A 10,288-nucleotide genomic window follows, 5' to 3' on the forward strand; every position below is an offset into this window, starting at 1 on the left:
CTGGCCATTACCTCGCATCGGACCTGTATTGTTATCTTAGTCTGGAGTAAAGAGTAAGGTTTGTACTTCTGTTCTACCTTCAGTCCGCCGCGCCACACCAGAAGGAGCCGAAAGCAGGGGTACTTCTCTTAGGTGCACACATTTATAAGACTTAAGCATTTCCTCTGGCACTGAGCAATCGGGTGGGTCAGCGCGATGAATACCACACGTACGAGGCGGCCAGGAACGGTGTTTAAGTGCGTGCTCTGCCACAGGCGTCCATCGTAACCTTGGGCAAATCACCGGTTCTCCTTGTGCCTTCGTTCACAGCTGCGTCCCCTGCCCCAGAGGGATGCTATGAGGGTTAGTGCATTAAAGACTGCGGGGTCTCAGATATGTGGTCAGTGGGGGTCACAGTATTATCTAAAGGTTTAACTTCAGCCGGCATTGGGATTAAGTACATGCTTAAGTACTTTGCTGAGCTGGAGGCATGGTATCTTCATGTAGCATATACTGATCGCCTTTTTCTAACGGGCTAGGTCTACAGTGCCGTTGCTTCCACATCTGGTGCTAGTATTGATACCTACAGATTTGATCCATAAGTATATTAGAGCACAGGAAAGGGGGGAGAAGAGGAGGCTATCCAATTTAAAATGGCTGTGCCAGAATCCTAACAAGATCATTTCACTTTTAAGGAAAAAAATACATTTTTTTCATGCATTTTATTGATTTTCAATATTGTACAAACCCAAGCCATGTAAAGCAATAACACAGAAAAAGATACAGCCATTGAAAAACAATTACAGATCAAATGCCCAGTTCCTTAAATCAAACTGTACAACCAACTTACCCTCACTGGGTCAGGGAATATAAATTATACAGACAAATGGGATAGAAACCCGAGCGTAAAAATCCCCATGCAGATGTGCTGTTTGCGTGGTACGGTGCAGTAACCTTCCTCCCGGAGATGCCGACGCTCCCTGCTCCTCCTGTGCACTCTGTCTCTCCGGTGCATCCTCCTCTCGCACTTCGGCATCGCAATGCTGTCGTGGAGCAGCGCGTGATGCTTTCCACGTGACGCTCATCAGGTTCCTCTTTCTGCCGGAGAACAGAGACTGCTCTTTTGAAGAGACGTGTTTAACTTGGCAATGTCTTGCTTTTTGTTCTACCTCCTCGTTTGCACAGGAACGTGCGTCGTCCCCACAGTTCAGCAAAGAGCGAGTCTCGGAGCACGATAACGAGGCTTAACTAGTTGAGCAGAAAAGGCCCGGCACTCATTTCAGCAGCATTTCCTTGGGGTGCAAGGCCCAGGTACAAGGCTGCCTTCGCCTAAATAAGCAACGAGGCGCGTGACACGAGTCGGGCTAAAACGTGGCCGGTTTGACCCAGCGCATCACGGCGCCTTTATGAGTCGGCATCAGTGCTACATAAAACTAGACTGTAATTATCACCGTCCATCCGTGTGCTTTGCGATGCATTTTAGCCGTGTTTATTCATACACTGACAGTTTCAAGGCAGGGCAGGGTAGCACCTTATAGACCGACTTGTTCAGAGATGCACGAGCCTTGGTAGGCTTCAGCCTAGTCGCTCGCACAGTTTTAGCAATTCACAGCGCTCTCCTCATCATTAGTTTGAATTACTGAGGTTGTGCCACACACTATAAATACAGGATTGAACAATCGGAGATGTCTGGATGGTGAAACATGGAGGAGCCCTCTAAATGGAAGTTATCATGGTGGGCTCGGGAAAGCAAAAAATCTTCCTGAAATGGCCCGGCCAGATTTATACAAGGCAGTGATTCTGTCATCCGGCCCAGGGAAATCGCCGCTTAGAGCAATAAAGACGGATGCTAGCTCAGCGCACGGAGTCCGGGGGTGCCTTTTTACCACCGGCTCGGCGGCGCCGGTTATAACGCTGCCCCGCGGCCGCGTGCCAGGGGTGAGAAAGCGACCCAGGTCAGGAGCCGTGGCTCGAGGCAGAAGCCCGGCCTGCTGCGTATGGACAGGGCGTGTCGTGCCACTCGCTGCTTTGAGACCCCGGCGATATCCAGGCACGATGGAGGACGGGTTGACAGTCGGAGGACTCTCCCTCCCTCCAGTGGCCACTCTTCTGCACTGAGAAAGGATGGCTCCATGGGCGAGCTGCTCGTTGGAGAAATCCTCCGTGCTTAGAGGAGTCGGTGTCGGGCAGCCGGGGCCGTGCAATGCTAACAGCACTGGTTGTTTTCTTTCCATTTGCCTCTCAAGCTTTTTGAAGATGTTATATCTAGTCAGACGAGTGCAAGCCGGGAACGTTTCTGCCCTGAGAACATTTGTTTAAACATCCGCGCAGTTTCAGAGAAGTGGAGAAGGGTCTGACGGCGGTTATAACATTTAGTGGCATATTTTGCTTTAGCTTTTCATGTCGTTGCTAGACTCTTTTTTTTATTATTTGTGTTGCTGCTGGAGAGGTCGGTAGCCCCGGTTTGCAGCACGGGTGCATTTGGCATTTTCCAGCATCTCAAAAGCACTGGGTCTTGTTTTTCTAACCCGGCAGTCAGTCTCTGGTAGTGAGGAGCGCCGGTTGCGTTGCACGCACACACATGCACACACGTCTGCACACGCACACGACCGTACTAGATGGCATCTGCACCCTCCGGTGCCTCTACAGTTATTTCCAACAGAAAGGAGGACACGCATTAAAACTTCCACCCGCGCGCTCTTTTGAAACAAAAGCCTAATGAAAGGGTCGGCCTGCCCCGGGGTCCTCTGTGACTAGCTGTAATTCTTGGCAGGGTGTGACATGCTCATCCTCCTGAATTAGTGCAGGGCACAAGGAATTTAGCACGGTGCTAATTGCGATCAGATGAAAACAAGCGGCCTCAGTATGTGGGCATGGAACAAGACAAAACAGATGCCTAAGCTTTTCAGAGCGGTGCCCCACAACAGGAGCTGCCAGACAGCCCCATGCACAAAGACAGCCGGGGGTGCTTTCTACATGTCATTCTCCGGCGGGCAGTGTCTGGGCAACCGCCTACCTTGTCTCCCTGCCTGGGAGAGGTTTTTCTCTCTCTGCTTCTCCGTCCACATCTTTATATTATAGGAGATTACGCACCCTCCGAGATTTAACTCGCCATGCCCCTGTTGTGCGGTCTGAGGGGGGCTTCGTAGGGCCAGAAAATCCCCGCTGATGGAGAAGGAGATGCAGCAGCAAGGACAGGGCAGTGGGGACGCGCTCCAGAGGCTCCCTACAGCAAGCCTGGGGGCGAGAGGCAGCATCAAACAACGCCTTGCTCGGGGCAGGCCCCGTAACGATCCCTTTCTCCAGGGGGAGAGGCAGGCAGGGGAGGTCAGCGTGGGCCCCGAGACGAGTGTATTCTCCCACTGCTGCAACACCCTCCGCTCTGGGAGCGGGGAGAGCGCGAGCCAGTGTCCCTGACCCGGTGCTGGCCCTTCTCTTGCCGAGTCCGGCTGCAGGCTGGGCCCTCGCTGGGTCTCCGCTGGCTTTGCCCTGGGAAGCAAGAGGACGTCGCCCGCGTCAGGAGGGGAAGAGGTGCTGGGTACGTGGCACGATGGAGGAGAAGGGCTTCCCTTCCCGCCTGGCTGATCCGGTGGGGCGGGCAGTGCCGACGGTGGGGTTGTTCTCCCTCCTCCCTCTGCAGGTGTAATCCAGAGAGGGGGGATGTACCCCCAGATTACCTGCTGGGGCAGAGCCACTCATCCTCTTCCCAGTAAGATGCTGCTCCCAGTAAGGATGTGGGCTTGCCAGTCCCTGCAAATGAGCTGTCAGCGATGCAGGGCGCTACTCTAGTCCCAGTGATGTTCAAGAGTTGAAGGATTTCCCTCTCCCGCCAGTCTGAGAAAGGTGTGGTGCCAGGGAGTCTGCGGGGGCCCGTGGGATAACCCTCCTGCCACCCCCTGGAAAAGGGGGTTCGTAGCATCAGCAGCTGCTTGAGGTGGCAGAGGGGTTTGGAGCTGTTTAACCTCCTTCCTTGCAAAGGGATATTTTCGCTGGAGAAAGAGTATCATGGGACTAAAGGGACAGAAAAAACAATAAAGTTTTTGATGAGAAATAAGGCAAGGATGGAGATGATGATTCAGTATGTCCAGGACATAACGCCCTTAGAGGAAGGCATTGCTAATGAAGTCATATTTCGGGTTTAAGGTGTGAGAAGGTTGTGGGATGCATTGATTTCTCCATGTGGCATGGCACTGTGGCAGTCCCCGAGGGTGCCATAGCCCCGTTGTCCTGGATGCTGCAAGAACAGATTGTGGCCCTTGCCCAGAGGCGTCGCAGCCTAGGATGCAGACCCGACGCACTGCCACCGGAGGAGAGGACCGAGCAAGACTGGTGACCGTGCAGAGGGGGTCTGGGGGAGATCCCAAGAGCGCTTATCCAGGACGGTGCTAGGTTAACAGCCTTGAGCACTGCTTTCTGCACACACAATACTAACGTGTAGTGTGACAAGGGGGAGGTGAGTGGTGCCAGCTCGGCACCGGCTTGGAGGGCGCCCGGTGTCGGCTGCTGCCACCCAAGGTGCAAAAACATCGCGTTGCACCTCTGCCAGCTCGTCTCGTCGCTTTACTGCGGAAACACCAGTAAAACGTGTCCTTCTGGCCAGCGTAGGTCGTGGCTCTGCAGCTACAGGGGCAGCAAAGGAGCTGATGAACGCAGTCATCTGAATAATCACTAAAACTGGGCTGAGCCTTTTTCGGGGGGTAGGTGGCATATAAATCTGTGGAATGAAATGAAAAATTCGTGGTGGGCTAATGATGCGGATGCCCGACATCCTCAACTGCTTTATTTTGTACGAGTATTTGCATGGAAGTAGTGATCAGTGAAACGCATTGCCTGGCTTCAATATTTTTCTTTATACCAAACATTATGGCAGGCCTTGCGCCTCTGGTTAGTCGCCTCTCTTTGTGGCTCTGAGAGGTGCCTCGTACTTCCCGTGTCCCAGGTTGGGTGCCCTGTCTCCAAAGCAAGCATTTAAATATATTCTTTCCTATTAAGGGATTCATAGCATTTATCCATCATGTTGGCTCATTTTGCCTTTTCTGATGTAATTTTTGCATTGCTGTCAAGTGCCATGGATGCGAATGGCATTTTCTAGGCATATTAGAAACAAGAGAGGTAAAATGAGCACCGGCATTATAAAGACAGAGCGGGGGGGAATAGGCTCGTGGCAATACGGGGAGAAGGGAAGACATCATTTGAGCGATGCAGCTCTTAGTAGGTTTCTGAGATTTTCTCCTAAACTAAATCCCATGCAGGGGCGAGGGGGGCAGAGCAGAGGTGAGGGGATGCTTTCACGCCTTTGGGTCGCATTCAGTGCTTCATCTAAGCCCTCGCTGTGCATCGAATGGCGCTGGAGGCGGCATCGTGCTTCGCACAAACCACCTGTTGCAACGCCTTCGGCTCTCTGGACCCCGGCCCTTTATTCCAATACGGCTTTTCTCTTCTTCCTCCTCCTTGGATGCCTCGTGTTCCCCGTGTTAGCCAAGGGATAGGGGTCAGCCGGAATCGAGTGAAGATGAAAGCTGAGATTGTGCGCCCGTTGTTCGAACTTGGCACCGACTTGGAAGTTTCTTCATTGAGGCCATGGAGTCCAGACGCGCCCCAGGGTTTCCCCTTGCTATTAGATGAGCTAAACGCAGCTGGCACTGCTCAGGGTCTCCTGAAATCCTTGCCCACGTGTAGCAGCCACGGGAGGTGGCCGTGGCCGTGGCCGTTACAGGACACAGCGCTGACGTAGGATGGAGACGTGCCGCTTGTAGGTGGAGTGGAGAAGCTAAGACCTGTGGCTGGGCGAGCAGGAATGCCGTTTGAATTGGGAAAAGGTCCCTGCAGCGAGAGCTGGGTCTGTGCTCTGGTTCGGAGGGGCCCCGCTCCAGCCCCTGCCCTTGTCATGTATCTTGTGATTTTATTTCTTCAAATCTCTTCACAGGCGTTATTTTTCTTATTTCCAGGTGCTGATTTGGACCGTCCATGTCGACTCGTTTTGATCTGAATAGGAACCACCGTTTATTGTCCAGTCCTTGGCAGCGCCCAGAGCTCGCCGTATCTGCCTGTTGAGGTAGGGAAAGCTTTCACCTACTTGCCTGAAGACTTGTAAAAATGATTTTTATGTTGATAGCTGTCCAAGGATGTGTAATATAAAGAATATGGATTAAGAGAGGTGTGCTTACAGAGAAAGCAGCTGCTATTTGCTATTTTAAACCAGAGATTTCCAAAGCTTTTTGTGGCATTTTTACTGTTTGCTAGTTAACATCAATATTTGATTTATTTTTCTCTCCTGATTATATGCTTTTTACAGGGACCATTTACATAAAATACTCTGTAGCACCTCTCTTGCTAGATGCTCTTCTCTGTTGGGTAGGGCGCTGAGTTGTGGCTTTGACTGAGCTAATAGTAATACATTTTTCTTGATTTTAAAGAAATCTTTGAGGTAATCTCCCCCTTTCCTGGACAGGGTGGCACCTTAGAGACCAACTGGCTCAGAGAGGCCATGTATTTTTATAGGCCACAGCCTACTGCTGAGTTGCTATGAAAGGACTTGTAGAAAGAAGGGATTTAAAGTAAAGAGATGGGGGAGGGTCATTGCTGATAGAGGCTAAAAATGGGTTGATTCGATCAGAAGGGATAAAAAAGGCTGTTAACACCTTGAGGGACGTTGCAAAAAAGGGACTTCATAAAAAGCTGCTGCCAACTATGAAAGGGGTGATTTGTTTCCTCGACCCCCTGGGGGTGAGAAACCGCAGACAAGGTGGCGGTGAGCTGCAGGGGAAGGACGCTGCGACACCGAGAAGGATTTGGGAGTGGCCGTGGAGCCAAATGGGTTTGCAGCAGCAAAGAGAGGTCCCGAGTGGGGACCCGGGGCGGGGGCGAAGGGGGGCTCCTTGCTGCCGTTCTTCGGTGCTTCGCTCTTTACTGTCAGCGGACATCATTTAGCAGAGACGTGTCTGCTTGCGCCCGTGGTGAATTTGGCTCTCATCTTTGCGACCGGTGTCTCAATGCTCATCGCGCTGGCGTAACGTTGGACGCCTCTCGAAAATAACGGTGGCTACGGGATGTACAATCTGCCGGGTCCTGTGCTACGTTCGTGCTCCTTTAAGGAGTCTGCCATTCTTCCTCAAAGAGAATTACCCTAGACAATACTTAAAATACTTCTAGTCAAGCTTGGGGACGGAGTTTATTTGTTTGGGGTTTTTTTATGGTTGTTTCCTGTATTTATTGATTCTCAAGCAATTTGTTCAGGGTCTTACGTTTCCAGCACAAAAGCCCCTGTTCTCCAAGTTCACCGTTTCATCCAAGGTTCATTTTTCTTGATACAGTTGTTTAACTGGAATTGCCTGTGTCATCCCAAAGTGCCTCTTTTTAATCTGTCCATATATCTTGGAGTTTTCGACTGCCACCAATCACCGTAGGGTTGAAGCATCTTCCATGTAAAAATGAGAACAGCGGCAAAGTTTATAGTGGACTTCATAGATGGCCATTTATTTCCCTCTCATTAGAATAAGATTGTGCTTGGGGTAGGGCTTGGGGATTTTTATTATTAATTTACTTTTATTGGGGGCTGTATATCCCTTAAGCAGTCCTCTTTAACGTGGTTTATCTCAAGTCTTGTGCGTACATCGGCTGCACCTCCAGCGTCTGAGACTCGTCGTATTCACGGACGAGTTGGAAACTTTGGGAAAGTCTGCAACAGACAGCGAGGTTCTTGTGGTTCAGAATATCCCAGAGGATCCCAAACCAAGTACCCGTGCCTTTTTTCATTTAGGCTGGAAACTTTTGCAAGTCCCTCTACCAGTTTTGTCTGTGGTGTGTTATACCTTAAAAATTAAATCCAGCGAGGTGAAGAGGGGCTATTGGCATGGAAATACCACCCGCCCTGAGCTCTAGCTGATATCCGTGACTTTGATCTGAGAGAGAGATTAGCAGAACGGGGAGAGGGAAGACAAGAGAAATGACACCGAGAAAGGGAGGAGGAGGCTGGAGTGCAGAGAAATATGAAAATCCTAATCTTGCAGTGGGAGCGGGTTGGGGAGGAGCGGCAGGCTGCATCCATCTGGCATTCACGTCTTTGTGCCGTAGCTCAGGCAGGTCTGTCATGCTATAAATGTGATTTATTTATTTTTTTTAATCAATATTTAAAAATGAATATAACGCAATACACTGAGGCAGCAAGTCGGCCTGGGAATGCCCAGAGCCGCTCGACCACCTCTCTCCGAGGAAGCCGGGGCACCAAAGGCGTTCTGCAATTTCTTGATTTCCACGGGACACTGAAGTGCTGCTGGATTTTCCTAGGAGAGAAGTGAATTTTATATCTGAAGAGCATGCGAAGCAGTACTTTATGCCACCTTGTTATGAGAAGAGTTAAGAAATGCCATGCCTGGGGTCAGATAGCATCCCGTCTCTCGCAGCGTTGCGGGGCGCATGTTGGGGAGACGGTGAGCAAGGCACCTTCCACCCCCTCCTCCTCCTCCTCTCCCGTGCAACTTCCAGCCTCCAGAGGTTGAAGAGGTTTTGAGTGAGAGGCCGACCCTGTTCAGCACCTACTGATGGAGCGTCCCTCCAATCCCCTTTTCATAGATTTCATGACATTCGGGCTGGAAGGGACCTTGTAAGATCATCGGGGCCAGCCCCCTGCCTTAGTTGTGGCCTGCTTAGTCTCTCCTCCCAGGGAAGTCCCTCTTGATCACTGTAGTTGCAGAAATCAAAGTAGCTTCTACCCCGCTCTGCATGGGGCGCTGAGCTGCAGCCGCTCTCAAGGAGCTGTTTCACCCCCCGGAGACTGGTGTAATCCCACCCTGGGCCAGGCGTCTTCCTTTCCCCGCGGTGTCTGGGACATGCTCCGTACCCCGGTGCTGTGACCCAGAGGCGTGGAGCTAGCCGTGCTGGGCCTGGGGCCCGTGGTGCCATCGGCTCTGCGGAGAGCTTTCACACGCAGTCAGTCCCACGAGCTGCGATGGTAGCCGCACAAGGGCACGACTGGTGCAAGGACCCGGCCCGACACCTTTCCACTGAGAGCGCTCCGCCACCAACTTCCAAATATCAATTAATCTATGTTTGCCTGAAAACCTGGGCTGTTGCTATACAATATGGACCCCCCAATATTTTTGCACTGAGGAACTGAGAGCCCAGAAAGCAGCTGGCTGGAGAGCCGAGAGCGCGAGGAGCTATGAACGACACTTGGAAGGGGAACGAGGGGGTGAGTGAATATAATCGGTAGGGCTTGGAGCTGTTCGCTTTAGTGTCTCTGCTTACACTACTGCAAGAAGATGTCTAAAAATATATATTGTAGAAGCCAGGCCATGAAAAGATTAATAGGTTAAATATCAAAATGCCGCTGCAAATAAATGGGAAGCCTGCTCAATTTTTGACGCGCAAGCAAAAAGCACCATGAAGCAAGTAGTCTGTTGCTCTTGTTACTAAAAATAATAATATTCTATTTCATATGCTAGGAGTGGGTGCAAGTGCTATTATTGAGGCTGCCCAAGTTCTTTCATGGCAACTTGTTCTTTTTAGTTTCTCATAATAAGTCTTCAAAACTTTTCGGGCTGAGATTTTCCGTGCCTTTGGTCTCTGACTGAGCGTGGTTTTCAAGCTGGAACAAACTTGTCTCTGCTGCATTTGAAAATGACGACAGTAAAATATTATACTTTTCCATTATTAAGAAATATCTTTGTCTCTTCCTCAAAGCTGTTCTAATGCTGAAGTAACTCAATTGAAATTTGGCAGAGAAAAAGCCTTAACAGTGGAAAAAAGCCTTTGAATGTCCTGGTGAAAATTGAGTTTGATTTAGCTGAGTTACAAGCCTTTGAAAGTTGTCCTTTGAGCATGCACAGGAAAACTGTTAGGCTCATTTACCAAAGCGCTCATTAGGAGCAGGCTGCACAGCACATGCACCTGTGACTTGCTACACAATAAACTCGAGTCCTGGATCCCCTGAATAACCTCAAAACTAACTTGAATCAACATTCAAATGTTTCAGCGAAACATAAGATCTGCTAAAAGGAATTTTCCTCTTGCTCGATTCCTGTCCCCTACGTCTTGGAGAGCATGCAAAGAGCAAGAAGTTGAATTCTCTACCCCTGATTGAATGTAATAATTCCCTGCATTTCAAATGGTGTATTTAATGAAGCCTCATACAGGGGGAACAAATGTGATTTCTCCAATGTTATTGAGTGGCTAATTAGAGCACAGCCTAAACTCTGGCATTTCATTGTTTTGCATGCATGCCTACACTCTCAAGTGTGATGCTTTTTTTTTGTGTTGTGTGTGCGCGCGCTTGGGGATGCGTGTGTATAAAAGACACCGCGCGCTACGC

General features: G+C 50.3%; 1 protein-coding gene across 2 annotated transcripts in view; it reads left to right on the top strand.

Annotated features, from left to right (window-relative positions):
- The window catches only part of ZFHX3 (zinc finger homeobox 3), an 813,079-nt gene that overhangs the window by 494,377 nt on the left and 308,414 nt on the right, over positions 1–10,288 (top strand). For both annotated transcript variants that reach the window (XM_059714010.1, XM_006258819.4), the window contains one exon: positions 5,928–6,034. The gene's annotated coding sequence lies outside the window, so the exon portion shown is untranslated. The remainder of the gene's footprint in view (positions 1–5,927; positions 6,035–10,288) is intronic.

Source organism: Alligator mississippiensis, chromosome 10 (genome assembly GCF_030867095.1).
Source record: "Alligator mississippiensis isolate rAllMis1 chromosome 10, rAllMis1, whole genome shotgun sequence".
NCBI classification, from domain to species: Eukaryota; Metazoa; Chordata; order Crocodylia; family Alligatoridae; genus Alligator; species Alligator mississippiensis.